The sequence below is a fragment of the Armigeres subalbatus genome, chromosome 1 (assembly GCF_024139115.2).
Source record: "Armigeres subalbatus isolate Guangzhou_Male chromosome 1, GZ_Asu_2, whole genome shotgun sequence".
NCBI classification, from domain to species: Eukaryota; Metazoa; Arthropoda; class Insecta; order Diptera; family Culicidae; genus Armigeres; species Armigeres subalbatus.
In genome coordinates, this window is record NC_085139.1 from 239,944,703 (window position 1) to 239,961,000 (window position 16,298).

The window sequence follows — 16,298 nt, forward strand, 5'->3', positions numbered from 1 at the left end:
GTTCGATAAGAAAATTCTTTGTTCTGTCTTGTGCGGTCGAAAAGAAGATGTGTAGTGCGCGATCGAACGTGTTTTAGAAGCGCAGAATAATTTCGAGACCTGCGTTGTTTTTTCTGCGTTGTGTTGTAACGTATTATCTAGAGCTCAGTACAAACAGCAGCTTATGCGCCACTTCCTCAAATAAGGAAGACTGTTGATGCTCTTTTGGGATCTCGGCTATGAGACCCTCTTCTAGGGCGAGTCTTTCAATGGCTCAAACACTACGCCAAATCTTGCACCCGAACGGTGAATAAACTTACCTGTTCAGACCCACCGTGCAAACCGAGAGAACTCTTCAGTCTATGTGAATCATAAAGTCAAATTGGCTAAATGAGAAAGAGAATAAAAATAAGTATCGAATTCATTTCAATTGAGATGTTAACCAATGCAGAATAAGCTCATATGGGTATCTACTTGGGACCAATGCACGAATGGAGATAATTAACTTTATTGGTCCAATTTCAGTGTGCACAAATTCTCTCCTAGCTACCCTGACCTTCTCTCAACCTAACTATGTGTCTTATGAGTACTTGCCGGCGCTGAAGGTCCAACGACGCGTTGATCGGGGCCCCGACAAGGATCGAATTCAGCTGACTCTCACGTTCGCTCTCTCCGTTTTCTACGCTTCGAACCAGGTTGGACACACCTTACCAAGCTTGACGTTGAAAACCAGCACCGCGCGAAAAGTTCATTCGTCGTCTCACCATACGCCTCGGAAACAAATTCGACGCAACGACCGCGTGTTATCGAGCGATCCTTCCAACCGTCGCTCTTGTCGGATCGGTTAGGCGTGATTCGATGATGTTGCGCTTCAGTAGGCGGATTTCGTGTGGTTGAGAAACGAGATGAATCGTACGGGACGAAAACGTGCTCACGAGTGTCCTCGGCGCAAGTGCATACGCATCAAGTCGGCAGAGCACGTGGGTGGTAATTTGACGGGTGGCCCAATCCTACGCAAGCACCCTACGTTGTAGGGTATTTCTACAACGCAGTTCGGTTTTATTAGAAACGATCCTATTTTGAAGCGATGTAGAGCGGCTTACCTTGCTTCGGGTTCTAACTCATTCAAGAGTACTAATAGTTGCACATGTGATGCCTCGAAGCTAACTACTGTTAATAAACTAATTAAACAGTTCTTACTTATAGGGCGAATTTCACTTTTGGGTTATTGGTTCTTACCAATTCAAGATTAGCTTATTTCGGCTCCACCCCAGTACCCCGAATCCCAGTACCCCGAATGCCATTACCCCGAAAGCCACTACCTTGAATGCGACAGTGCCCCGAAAGTCATTACCCCGAATGGGACACTACCCCGAAATCCATTACCCCGAAAGGCAATTACCCCGAAAACATTTAGAATCTATAGTATTCTATTATTATGTTTAACATCAACAGATATCGATGAATCGCAACAGTTTTTAACCAACCAGTTTAACCAAAGGTTTTGATTTTTCTTCTAATTAGCTTTAACTGTCATTCCTGTCATTATGACCTGGAAAAGTACTATTCTACGAAATGGAGTAAGAGATCCTTCCAACAGAACGCGTTTTCCCGGTATAAGGCGAACAGAGGAGATGATGCCTTGTTTTAATGAACGAGTTTGCCCGGTATAAGGCATACAGGGTAAATATGATCTTTTTTAATAAACGCGTTTGCCCGGTATAAGGCAGAAAGGGGAGATGATGACTTCTTCAAATGGACGTGTTTGCCCGATATGAGGCAGACAGCGGAAATGACGCCTTCTTTAAATGGACGGGTTTGCCCGGTATAAGGCACATCGAGGAAATAATGCCTTCTTTAAATGAATGTGTTTGCCTGGTATAAGACAGACAGATGAGATGACGCGTTCTTTAAATGGACGGGTTTGCCCGGTATAAGGCATACAGAGGAAATTATTCCTCGTTTAAATGAACGCGTTTGCCCGGTACAAGGCAGACAGAGGAGATGATGCCTTCTTTAAATGGATGCGTTTGCCCGGTATAAGGCAGACATAGAAGATGATGCCTTCTTTAAATGGACGGATTTGCCCGGTATAAAGGAACAAAGAGGAAATTATTCCTTGTTTAAATGGACGCGTTTGTCCGATATAAGGCAGACAGAGGAGATGATGGCTTCTTTAAATAGACGCGTTTCCCGGTATAAGGCAGACAGAGGAGATGGTGCCTTCTTTAAATGGACAGGTTTGCCCGGTATAAGGCTGACAGAGGAGATGATACCACCTTTTAATGAACGTGCTTATACCTTGATAAGGCACACAGAGGGAATACTGCCTTTTAAAAGGAACGTCTGTTCGATAGAAGGGAAACACTCTTACTCACTCATCCACTTTTACTCATTCATTTACTCTCAATCATTTGCTCTCTTTTTCTCGCTCACTCTTACTCACTCACTCTTACTCGTTTACTCTTACTCGCTCACTCACACACTCACTCTTACTCACTTACTAAATCACTCACTCACTCTTACTCACCCATTCACCCTCTCGTTGATTTTGAGATTTAGACCACCCAAGCAGCACGCACAACATCTTTCAAATAGGCGTATGTTCCTAATAAATTGCATTGAAGACACTGGCAATACATCGAGTCACACTAAAGCCACTTCCCAGTTTCAGAAAATCACAATGTTTCATTTCCGTTTAAGTGGCGTCGCATTATTCTACCCATCTGACTTCTTGGATGGTTTTCAATTCGATGTGTTTCATATCAGAAACAAAACAGATAAGTTACAGAATTAATAACACTTCGGTTCATTGCTGTTACGACAATGTTTCTGATGTGTTGCAAAACACTTTGAGCTCAGCTGAGCAGTATTTTATTTTTGACAGTCCCTTGCATGTTCCGTATAAAGTACAATGAAGTAACAAATGACTTTGTTGTTTATGTAGTGCACTTGTAACGGAATCTCCAAATAGAATTGTTGGTGTGATGGTTATAGTAGAAGGTTGCAAATCTCAAGGTCCATGGTTCGATTCCCGGTTGGTTTTTGTGTTTTTATTTTCATTGTAGCCGCAAGATGTTGCAAATAGGCTCCACCTCTTGCGCTTTTTGTGTCACAAAGGAGTTCCAAATACGACGCGTTGTGCATAAGTCAGACCTTTAGTAAGTCACACCACAGTTGTTGTTACTCACTGAGAAACAAGAGGTGTTGCTTGGGACGCTTCATCCAGAATCCGTTGCTTTTACTACAGCGACCAAGAAACAACTTCTACCTTGTTGCCCTTGTAGCCATGCTGACGTAGACCGCAATTGCCTCCAACTCTCTGCATTGTGCATGAAAACGTGCTGCATAATCTCCCCCTGTCATTCAGTAATCTTGAAGAGTGCCATACGAAGTGGAACGGGATCTTACGGAGTAACAATACTTAGTTCCAGTGGCGTAGCCAGGGGGGGGGTTTTGGGCATACCCCCCCCCCCCCCCCAAAGACAAAATTTTTAGAAGAAATTTTTTTTTTCGAGAAAAAATATGTTCAGAAAACCCCCCCCAGACCAATTATCTGGTTACGCCACTGCTTAGTTCCATACTGCATTAAAACAATTTCAGTTCCAATTATTGCTCATTCATATAAAATTTCTTTGAGTAACATTTTTTTCATTGAAATGAAGTATTAACTTAAAATAATGACTAATTCGGGGTACTGGCTCATTCGGGGTAATGTCCCATTAGGGGTAATGGCATTCGGGGTAGTGACTCATTCGGGGTTGTGGCGTTCGGGGTAGTGGCCTTCGGGGTAATGGCATTATGGGTAATGGAATTATGGGTAGTGTCGTAGAGTCGCTTATTTCTCTAGGCACTAATCACACTTTCCAACTATTTATACTTTTAACGAATCTTTCGCACTATGGCGTCGGTTGGCGTCTTTACGTTTAAACTGGCTTTTAGTAGCACATCCGCACTGGCAAAGAATCACTATTCAAATGAGAAATCGCGATGGCCAAGCTGCCTCTAGTTATTGTTTAAACTACAATTGCGCGTTAGATAATAGAACAAAGAATCCCTCATCGGTTTAACTATTTAATCCTACCACACTGCAATATGCACGTGTGTACGAGGTATCATATTAAAACCAGGGAGCTCACTCTTTCGTATCGGATTCAAGAGATTGGGAGAGCGGAGCCAAAATTCAAATTATAATTTAACCGCGTACACTCAGAAATATCCCTGTTATCAAAGAAGGGCGAAATTGGTCTGTGTCCATGCTGAGCTTTTATAGCTATTTCATATCGATATTCAAAATGGAGATCGAATTAATAGTCGAGGAGAAGTTTAGTGAATTCATCCACAAATTGGAAGGTATTACAATCTGGCGTTACATTCTCGCCTATTCCAAACGAAATAAAAATTTTGAAATTTTAATTTCAAAATTTTTATTGCATGTCTTTACTAGGTAATTTGTTTTTAAATTTGAATTTAATCTTTTTTTTTTTTTTCTACTACAATATCAATATAAAAAGTTTAGTTTTGTTTTATCTATTATTTTGTTTTTGAACAATTTTGTTCTGTGTCTCATATCTGCAAACAAGATCTATGCTTTTAATTTACTGCCAACTGTAATTACTTTTCTCATTCCAATGTTTTGCTAACTTCCATTAAATTTACTAACTAACAATTGGTTCCGATTTTACTCCAAAGAAACTTTGGAAAATATTCTTACAACTACCAACCAAAATTACCAAATAACTCCAAAAATATTTGGAAAACCTATTTCTTTTATTCTAAACTCAGTTACCTCAGACAGCTCTGAGAATTATTCAAATGCATTTGGAGAATTAACAAAACATTTCGTTCCTTGATACTTTTCTTGCTCATCCGAATTTAAAAGTCCTATCTATTAATTCTAACCTTTGTCACGGTTAATCGTCACTCTAAACTCCACGAAAGTAACATCGCACTGTCAAGCAACCTGTCACTGATGTAGGTAGCGACAATTCAACAGATCAAAAAGGAATGGAGCTATACGGGTGCTTTAAGAGCATGTGGCAGATCAAAAAATTATTTGATTGGGAAAAAGAACTGCTATGGCTTGTTTTTGGTAGGTATAAAATCGATGAACTTGGAGAGGATATGGATTTGGTGCTAATTAGTGATATGAGATGATACTAAATGTGAACAAAGTGACTTGGCCGACCAGACAAATATTTTAATATGAAGACTGTTCCAGAACTTGGAACAATGATGGTGTCTATTATGTGCTAGGCTGTTATTGCGGTCCACTAGATCGACATGGTGCTGACGTGATTAGATGGTGCACATCAAAGGTTGGTGCCTGAGGGCACGTTCATAGCTGTAGCAATTTTGCTACTATCAGAGTGTTCATTGCAATGACACTGCATTACTGCGTGAGGGTCAATGAACTGTAGGCTGACTGAGTCAACGACTGAGGTAACCAATGGACTTCTCAAGCCGTGACGAAGCCGATGCACCACTATGTGTTTTTGATTTGGTTTGTAGTTCCAATTGTGTATGCATTCCTCGGTGAGAATGCAGTCATAGCTGAAGTTTGAAATTATGCTTTTTTCAAAAAGGAACCGTGAAAAGTTCCAGGAATCCTACGACCCTGCATATCATTTAGAATATAAGTGTTAGTTCCGATTTTTTGAACGACTTGTGCTTTTGAGAACTTGTTTCCGAATTTACCAACAAAGTTTTTTGATTTATCGGAAAGATGGATATTCTTTTTGTAAACTATATCTCCTTCCTGGAAGTGATGTCGAAGATTTGCGCGCAAATTATACGGTTTGGAATATTTTTCATAAGCCTTGTGTAAGTTTTCGCGTACAATTTCGTATAACCGTTGTGTTTCCAGTTTGGTTTCATGGTCATCTCGATCATTCTCGTGTGTAAGGTGACGTAGACTGTCGTACTCCTGGCCGTGGCTAATCATATTCCTCCCAAAATTAATAAAGTACGGAGAAAATCCAGTGCTATCGTGCACACTTGTTCTTATAGCCATGGCTATGGTGTTGATTGATTCGTCCCACTCTCTATGGTTCAACTTTTTGTTCATCGTGCAACGAATCGCTGTAACGATCACGCGATTTACACGTTCCACAGGATTCGGGCTGGGATGGTACACAGCCAAATTCCAATGGTTAACTCCATACTTGACTAACAGTTTTTTGAACAGCTCAGATTTAAACACTTGAGCGTTATCGGAAATACAGATCGCAGGAGCCCCGAATAATGTAAATACCATTGTTTCGAGGAAAGTGCATACTGACGGTGCTGTGGCGTTCTTCAGGCACTGTATAAGTACAAACTTAGAAAAAAAATCGCACACTACGAGAAGCCAGACATTTCCTCTCTTTGATCGGGGGTATGGCCCCAGGAAATCTATGGAAATCATTTCCCATGGCCTAGCACACTCTTTAGGTTTTCCACAAACGGGCTGTGTATTGATGTTAGGCGATTTGGATTCCTTACAAACTTCGCAGGACCAACAGAATCGTTTCACCTCAGTACTCATCTTAGGCCAGTACCATCGTTCGCGTACCTTAGCGAGGGTTTTCAAATATCCCAGATGTGCTTCACGGTGAACTTCTTCTATGATTTTACGACGGGCGGCTTGGGGAACCAACATTTTCCAGCGAAAATTTTTATCCTCAGGGAATTGTTGAGTTCGAAATGTACTTGAATACGTTCCCATTGACGATTTCAAAATCTTTATATTGTTCTGGTGATTTTCGATTTGTCGTTTGAGATCGACAATGTACGGATCAGGCAAGGTGACCTCGATCGATTCCACGCATCTTGAGAGGGCGTCGGCCGGCACATTATCCGAACCTTTTCTGTATTGTAAAGTGATGTCGTACTTGGATAACTTAAGTGCCCATCGTGAGATTCTTGGAGATTTCGACTCAATAGACATCGTTTGAAGGAAAGTAAGGCTCATTGCATCAGTTCTAACAATGAACTGACTGCCTTCCACAAAATGCTTGAAATGCTCTATTGCAAGCAGAACCGCTAAGCATTCTCGTTCGGTCGCACTATATCTCCTCTGTGTACTGGATAGCTTCTTGGAATAATAGGCTACTGGTCTTCGATCCCCTCCATGCTCTTGAGTAAGTACTGCCCCTACTGCCAAGTCTGATGAGTCGGTTTCGATAATAAAAGTTGAATTAAAATCCGCGTTCGCAAGAACCGGCGCTGAGATCAAAGCATTTTTAAGTTTTTCGAATGCCTGGTTGGCTTCCTCGGTCCAAACGAATTTCTTTCGTTTTCCTTTCAGCAAGTCGGAAATGGGTGTGGCGATGTCCGAATAGTTTTGTATAAATTTCTGATAAAACGCTCCTAAGCCAAGAAGTCGTCGTACATCTTTGACCGACTTCGGTTGCGCATAATCGAGAATAGGCTGTATTTTCGAGGCGTCCATAGCAAGTCCTTCTTCTGATAAAACGTACCCGAGATATCTGATTCTCCGTTGACAAAACTTCGACTTTTGTAGATTTATTGTGAGGCCCGCTTTTCGTAGTCGATCTGCGACTTTACGAATGAGTTCGCAATGGTGGTCAAACGACAGAGACGTGATAATTATATCATCCAGGTACACGTACACGAAGGGCTCTAAATCGTGGCCCAGAACCTTCGTCATCAGTCTCGCCATAGTTGCTGGCGCATTTGTAAGCCCAAATGGCATGACCACAAATCGGTAAAGTCCTTTGTTTGTACGAAAGGCTGTCTTATCTTTCGCAGATTGAGATAGGCTAACCTGATAATATGATTCCGACAGGTCAATCACGGAGAAATAGCGAGATTTCCGAACCCTTTGTAAAATTCCGATCATGTTGGGAAATGGAAAATGGTCTCTTTTCGTACACGAATTAAGCCGCCGGGAATCAAGGCAGATTCTCCATTTTCCATTCGTCTTCTTGATCGGCAAAAGTGGATTTAAAAATTCTACCGGTCCAGAGCATTCTTCAACTACACCAAGCTTCTTCATGCGTTCAACCTCGGCATCTATAACTTCTTCGACGATTGGAGACCATTTGTACATAGGCAGCCTACGCGGTATTGTTCCAGGCAACAGATCTATGGAATGTTGTAAAATCGTGGTTCGCCCTAAACTCCCTTCCGCTGTGGCAGGAAGCTCCTTCACTGCTTCGAATAACATCTGACGCTGATCCATTGTTAACGAGTGCTCGGTATCAATATCCGATGGCGAACCCATGGTAAACGTTGGCAATTCGATTGTTGGCATTTCTAAGCTCTCGTCTACTCCCGCTGGATGGACGGTGGGTGCTATATCGTTCGGTTCAATTCGAAAGCAAATTGTTTGTTTTTCGTCTGAAAAATAATCTTCGGCTATCAACAGTGAGAGGTTGCAATCTTCAGGATTGGATTCCGGTAAGGTGGACCTATTTATGCCACTAATGGATTCAGGAATCATCAGTTTAAAATCAAACGTATTCAGAAAATCCACACCCAATATTAAGGTTTTGGTTATTTCCGGAACGACTATCGTCGGTACCACACAAGTCCTGGTGCCATATGTGTAGGGGATATTCACATACCCCAGGCAAGTGTACTCCGTATTATCTGCAGTTTTGATGCTTATATTGCATTTTTGAATTTGAAGACCAAGCTTTTCAATCAGCTCGGCGGAATTGATAATGGTGATTCCGGCACCTGTGTCGGCTAACCCTTCGATTTCCTCATCCAGCACTCTCACTCGGAGGTGTGGGCATCGTCTAAAGCACGTATTGATACTGTAGCTGTTACTAAAATAAGCGAACGATAGGCTGGGAACTTTATCAACGTCTTCCTCAGGTGATTTGTTCCCTTTAATACCTGATTTTAATCGTTTTTTGATTCCTCGGGTGACAAATCTCGAGGTTTTATATTGTGATTTCCCGGACATCGGAATGCCGTCGTATCAGGCGCTCCACATACGTGGCAGAAAATACCTTTCTTGCGGTTGCAATCCCTCCACATATGTCCCCTCTTACTGCAGTTCCAACAAAGTAGTTGGTTGCCTTCATTTTCAAACCTCGGTCTGGATGAGGCAGTATTAGGCGTCACTCGCTTTTGATGCTTGGGCTGAATCGCTAGTAGACAAGCTTCTTCATCGTCTCCGGATTCTCTGTCTAACTCATCCTCGTAATGGATGACATTTATCGTCGGCTTCGTTCCGGATCTAGGATTATACAAGTTGGCTTCCAAGGCGTCAAACCGATAACACAATTGTGCTAAATGCTCAATTGAACTTACAGGTTCCAAAGCCAATCTACGCTTATATGACATCTTCATATTTTCCACAATTATGTCGAATTTTTCTTCATTTGTCATTTTACGTGCCATTCTTTGGGACATGGCCTCCAAATCTGTCAGATATGCACTAAACAGCTCGTTCGGCCTTTGCTTGCGATTCCTCATCTCTTCGCGTATAAATCTATCTCTGTTTGGGTTGTCATACCGCATTTTTAGGTATGCCAATAAAATGTCCCAGGTGGCCAATTGACTTTCATATGCGGTGAACCATACATATGCATCGTCCTTGAAAAGTAAATGCGCATGCATTCGAAGTTCTGCTGAAGACACCTGATATGAACGACTCAGGATCTCCACCTGTCGCAAAAAATCTATCACAGGAACGGGATTCGAATCACCAGAAAATTTCGGCCATTTTTCTATAATATTGCAGGTTTGGTGAGGTAATCTCCGACGCGATGTATAGTTTGTCCAACCCCCACCAAAGGTATCATTTGGACTCATCAAATTGGCCTGCAAATGTGGAACCTCAGCACCATTGAACGGTGAGATTAAAGTAGGTGCTGCTTTGAAAGGCTCCGGTCTAAAATTTGGTATTGTGGTCTTTTCAGTTCCCAAACCAATCATTTTCCTGGACAGCTGTAACGGTGGATCGAAGTTGAATTCCGGACGTTGCTCGGCTGCTTTGGAGACGCGAGATATTTCCGGATCATGGATGCCAATATTGGCGATCCTATTCACCAAAGTGTCAATCACCGGTTGATCTACTCCAGAGCAGGGAAGCTCCGTAGCTAAAACCTTATTAACGTAAGCTTTGATATATCCTTCGATTTCAGATTTGTGTACAAATTCATTCATATCAACGTCATTCTTTCCAGGGTTCGAAGTTCGAAGTAATCCGGGATTCAATCCTACCTTAGACCAACCTTGCGTGCTCATCAAGGGATGGTGAGCCACCGGTGGTGGTTTTAACATGGCATTCGGAATGCTGCTTTTGAATTCGGGAGTTTCCCATAAACATTCGAGACGAAGAGGCGAGAACAAATTCCGAACATTGGGTGGAACAGCTTGGGCCTGGCCAATAACTTCATCTGGATTCGACGTTATTTGTGGGCCCGTTCTTGTACCCTCAGGCTTTGAACCTGCTGATTTTTGCTCGCGTGGCTGCTTCCGAATAGCTCCCGTGTTAACTACCTTAGTGGTCGTTTCCTTCGGAGTTCCTTGAGGACAATCGAGAGCCTGTCCCTCTTCAACGAAACTTATTAACTCCTCATTCTGCGGCGGATTAGACATCATCGTCACACGAGTCCTAACAGGAGTTTCCGTCATTGACTTCTGCTGACCCGTAGCCGTGTTTCCCGTAGCTTGAGGCTGAATAAGCGGTGATGTTAATGACGAAGGGATTTCGCCCGTCACGATAGCACCTACCGCCGTTCTCGGAGTCGAAGCCAAACGCATGACAGGTGTTTCATCCGCCACCGTTCGTAGATCCACAGTATTTGCGAACCATCCGATCAATTACGTTGAGGAGCTCCAGCTGATTTCTGCGCTGTCCCTCAGTGTCCGGCACATAGCGTCGTACTCTCTTATGGTAATGCACAAGTCTAGAAAAACACTTCAAATCGTCGGTTTCTAACTGATTTTCAATTTCTTTCAGCTTAATGGGAACCACAACAAAATCGTTGTTCAACGAGTACTCAGTGTTTAACACTGCGTCCCCGTCTTCAGGTTGACGTAAGGCCACTCTCAAGGATCGGTAACGCGATTCCATCGGACCCTCTAACGGGTATCCGCGGATGGCTAGCTCATAGTCAACCTCATCCTCCTCCAAATCTTTCGCATAGATGCGATAGACTTCCATCGTATTAAATAGTATTTTTTTTTTATAGGAAAAAAAATTCTCGAGAAAATAATCAAACTTATAACGTAGGTGAAATTCAAACTCTTAGAGAACAAAAACTTATAATCGACACAGAACAAAATATATACAATCCTAAAATCTATTTATAACTAATTCCAAAACCGAAAATCAAATTCAAATATATTTGTAACAAACTAATACGAAATATTACTGATTCTTAAAATTTATGTTCATTCAAATTGATTTCAAACTCTAAACTTATTTCAAATTAATTTCGACTAAATTCTTATCTCAAGTGCCCCACGTTGGGCGCCAAAATGTAACGTATTATCTAGAGCTCAGTACAAACAGCAGCTTATGCGCCACTTCCTCAAATAAGGAAGACTGCTGATGCTCTTTTGGGATCCCGGCTATGAGACCCTCTTCTAGGGCGAGTCTTTCAATGGCTCAAACACTACGCCAAATCTTGCACCCGAACGGAGAATAAACTTACCTGTTCAGACCCACCGTGCAAACCGAGAGAACTCTTCAGTCTATGTGAATCATAAAGTCAAATTGGCTAAATGAGAAAGAGAATAAAAATAAGTATCGAATTCATTTCAATTGAGATGTTAACCAATGCAGAATAAGCTCATATGGGTATCTACTTGGGACCAATGCACGAATGGAGATAATTAACTTTATTGGTCCAATTTCAGTGTGCACAAATTCTCTCCTAGCTACCCTGACCTTCTCTCAACCTAACTATGTGTCTTATGAGTACTTGCCGGCGCTGAAGGTCCAACGACGCGTTGATCGGGGCCCCGACAAGGATCGAATTCAGCTGACTCTCACGTTCGCTCTCTCCGTTTTCTACGCTTCGAACCAGGTTGGACACACCTTACCAAGCTTGACGTTGAAAACCAGCACCGCGCGAAAAGTTCATTCGTCGTCTCACCATACGCATCGAAAACAAATTCGACGCAACGACCGCGTGTTATCGAGCGATCCTTCCAACCGTCGCTCTTGTCGGATCGGTTAGGCGTGATTCGATGATGTTGCGCTTCAGTAGGCGGATTTCGTGTGGTTGAGAAACGAGATGAATCGGACGGGACGAAAACGTGCTCACGAGTGTCCTCGGCGCAAGTGCATACGCATCAAGTCGGCAGAGCACGTGGGTGGTAATTTGACGGGTGGCCCAATCCTACGCAAGCACCCTACGTTGTAGGGGATTTCTACAACGCAGTTCGGTTTTATTAGAAACGATCCTATTTTGAAGCGATGTAGAGCGGCTTACCTTGCTTCGGGTTCTAACTCATTCAAGAGTACTAATAGTTGCACAGGTGATGCCTCGAAGCTAACTACTGTTAATAAACTAATTAAACAGTTCTTACTTATAGGGAGAATTTCACTTTTGGGTTATTGGTTCTTACCAATTCAAGATTAGCTTATTTCTCTAGGCACTAATCACACTTTTCAACTATTTAAACTTTTAACGAATCTTTCGCACTATGGCGTCGGTTGGCGTCTTTACGTTTAAACTGGCTTTTAGTAGCACATCCGCACTGGCAAAGAATCACTATTCAAATGAGAAATCGCGATGGCCAAGCTGCCTCTAGTTATTGTTTAAACTACAATTGCGCGTTAGATAATAGAACAAAGAATCCCTCATCGGTTTAACTATTTAATCCTACCACACTGCAATATGCACGTGTGTACGAGGTATCATATTAAAACCAGGGAGCTCACTCTTTCGTATCGGATTCAAGAGATTGGGAGAGCGGAGCCAAAATTCAAATTATAATTTAACCGCGTACACTCAGAAATATCCCTGTTATCAAAGAAGGGCGAAATTGGTCTGTGTCCATGCTGAGCTTTTATAGCTATTTCATATCGATATTCAAAATGGAGATCGAATTAATAGTCGAGGAGAAGTTTAGTGAATTCATCCACAAATTGGAAGGTATTACAATCTGGCGTTACATTCTAATTAAAAAGAAAATTCTGCCTTGTGTGGTCCAGAAGAAAATTATTAGCACCCGATCGACCGTGTTCTCAAGTGCATGGCGATCTTGAGAACCGCGTTCTTTGATTTGCCGTAAGTGTTCGGAAAAAAAATGATCTAAAGCGTTCAAAAAAAAAACGAACGTGTTTTGGAAGCGCAGAGCGATCTAGAGATCCACGTTGTTTTGTTCTGCGTTGTGCGATCGAGAAGAAAATGAATAGTGCGCGATCGAACGTGTTTCGGAAGCACAGAATGATCTTGAGAACCGCATTCTTTGTTCTGCCTTTTGCGGTCGAATAGAAAACGATTAGTGTTTTGGAAACGCAGAAAAATCTTGAGATCCGCGTTGTTTTCTTCCGCGTTGCACGGTTAAAAAGAAAATGATTAGTGCGTGAAAGTGTTTCGGAAGAGCAGAACGATTTCGAGATCCGCGTTTTTTTGTTCTGCTTTGTGTGGTCGAAAAGAAAATTATTAGCGCATGACCGAACGAGTTCTGTAAGCGCAGAACGATATTGTGTTCCGCTTTCTTTGTTTTGCCTTGTGCGGACGAAAAGAAAATGATTACTGCGCGATCGAACGTGTTTTGCAAGTGTAGAACGATCTTGAGATCTAAATTCTTTGTTCTGGCTCGTGGGGTCGAAAAGAAAATTATGAGGGCGCGATCGAACGTCTTTTGGTAGTGCAGAATAATCTCGAGATCCGCGTTGTTTTGGTCTGCGCTGTGCAATCAAAAAGAAAATGATTAGTTCGCGGTCGAACGTATTTTGGAAGGGCAGAGCGATTTGAAGGTCCGTGTTTTGTTTTGTTCTGCCTTGTGCGGTCGAAAAAAACTATTAGTGTGCAATCGAACATGTTTTTTTTCGGCGCAGAACGATCTTGAGATCAGCGTTCTTTGTTTTGCCTTGTGCGGTTGAAAAGAAAATGATTAGTGCGCGATCAATCGTATTTTGGAAGCGCAGAACAATCTCTAGATCCACGTTGTTTTGTTCTGCCTTGTGCGATTGAAAAGGAAATTATTAGTGCGCGATCGAGCGTGTTTTGAAAGGGCAGAGTGATTTCGATATCCGCGTTGTGCGATCGAAGAGAGAATGATTAGTGGTCGATCTAATGCGTTAGAAAGATCCACGTTATTTTGTTTTGTCTTGTGCGATCGAAAGCAAAATTTACTAGTGAGCGATCGAACGTGTTTTGAAAGGGCAGAGCGATTGAGATATCCGCGTTGTGCGATCGAAGAGAAAATGATTAGTGCTGCGATCTAATGTGTTAGTATGTGTTAGTGTTATTTTGTTGTGTCTTGTGCGGTCGAAAATCAAATTTATTTCTGCGCGGTGGAACGCGTTCGGAATCGCAGAACGATCGAGAGATCGTCATTACAAAATTACGGAATGTACAAAATTACCGAGGCATCACATCCTTATGTTCTTGCTCCAAAGTATTCGAGATAATCATGAATGACGTTTTATTCAGTGCCAGTAAAGCGTACATCTCTACTGCACAGCACGGCTTCTATCCAAAGCGATCTGTAGAAACGAATTTAATAGAGTTTGTTTCGCTGTGTGTTCGCACCATGGACTCCGGTGGTCAAGTTGATGCAGTTTATACGGATTTGAAAGCAGCGTTCGACCGCGTCGACCATGGAATATTGCTTGCAAAGTTAGAACAACTTGGAGTTAGTCGCCATCTAGTGTGCTGGTTCAAATCATATCTGTCGAACCGATTGCTTTCTGTGAAAATCGGTTCTTCACAGTCTGAATACTTCTCCAATACTTCTGGTGTACCACAAGGAAGTAATCTGGGGCCTCTCTTGTTCACGCTGTTTATCAACGAACACTCCAGACTTCTCTCTCCTGGAAGTCGTTTGTTTTATGCGGATGATGTTAAAATGTTTAAGATTATCAACAGCATCGAGGATTGTGAAGAACTGCAATCGCATGTGGATAGAATGGCGAACTGGTGTTCTGCTAATCTCCTGACGCTCAGTATTCAAAAATGTAATGCCATTTCCTATTATCGGAAACACAAGCCGATAGTTTTTGACTATTGTATCTCTGGTACTACCCTCGAAAGAGTGAATAGGATTAAGGATTTAGGAGTCACACTGGATCAAGACATGACATTCAAGCCGCACTATAACGACATCATCGCAAAAGCTAATCGGCAACTCGGATTCATTTTCAAACTATCTGAAGACTTTCGGAATTCTCATTGCCTAAAATCTCTGTACTGCTCTTTAGTTCGTTCTATCCTTGAATTTTGTGCTGTAGTTTGGAGCCCTTATCATAGCGTCTGGATCTCAAGGCTAGAAACCGTGCAGCGTAGATTCGTGCGTTATGCACTTCGGCACCTTCCATGGAGGGATCCCGTTCATCTTCCCGCATATGAGGATCGATGTAGACTACTTGGTATTGACACTCTTCAAATGAGAAGGAATAGATCGCAGGTTGCCTTCGTGGCCAAAATCGTGACTGGTGAAATTGACTCTCCGGAACTTCTCATGAGGTTAAATCTTTATGCTCCGGAACGAACAATGCGTCAACGAGATTTCCTGCACCTTTCTCCGCGTAATCGAATGTATGGCATGAATGAACCTTTCCGTGCTGCTGCGGCTGCTTTTAACAATATTTATAGGCTATTTGATTTTAACTTACCATTGACCACTTTTTTAAGAAGATTGTAATCGTTTAATGTATATTTGTTTAAATTTACTATATTCATTAAGACTACCAAATGTCAGATGAATCAATACAATAAACATAAACATAAACATAAACATTACACCCGGTTCTGTTTTTACACGGATTTTTTTTACACGGCCGTGTAAAAAAAATCCCATACAAAATGTTTGCCAAGTTGCTCCATTTTACATGATTCGTCGAGAAATCTTAAAACTTTTTACACGGATTTTCAAATTTTGAACTGAAAACTTTTCTTACACGGAACGCATGTGTGTACACCCGATTCTTTTTTTTACACGGATTATTTTCACACGGATTTTTTTTACACGGCTTTTTTTACACGGATTCTTGAAATAACACGGATTATTTTTACACGGATTCTCGAAATAGCACCGATTATTTTTACACGGATTTATTTTTTACACGGAACGCATCCCCCCTATTAACAAGGACCCGGTTACTTTTTTTTTACACGGATATTTTTTGCACGGCTTTTTTACACGGTTTCACGAAATAACACGGATTATTTTTA

At 41.9% G+C, this 16,298-nt stretch overlaps 1 protein-coding gene and 1 long non-coding RNA gene across 6 annotated transcripts in view; both read left to right on the top strand.

Moving 5' to 3' along the window:
- LOC134206060 (uncharacterized) overlaps positions 1–16,298 on the top strand; it is a 672,178-nt gene that overhangs the window by 87,048 nt on the left and 568,832 nt on the right. The gene's annotated exons all lie outside the window — the stretch shown is intronic.
- Positions 4,990–10,583, top strand: LOC134212030 (uncharacterized). The gene is made up of 4 exons (XR_009979181.1): positions 4,990–5,071; positions 9,680–9,791; positions 9,858–10,053; positions 10,125–10,583. It is a non-coding gene; the product is annotated as an uncharacterized LOC134212030 (long non-coding RNA).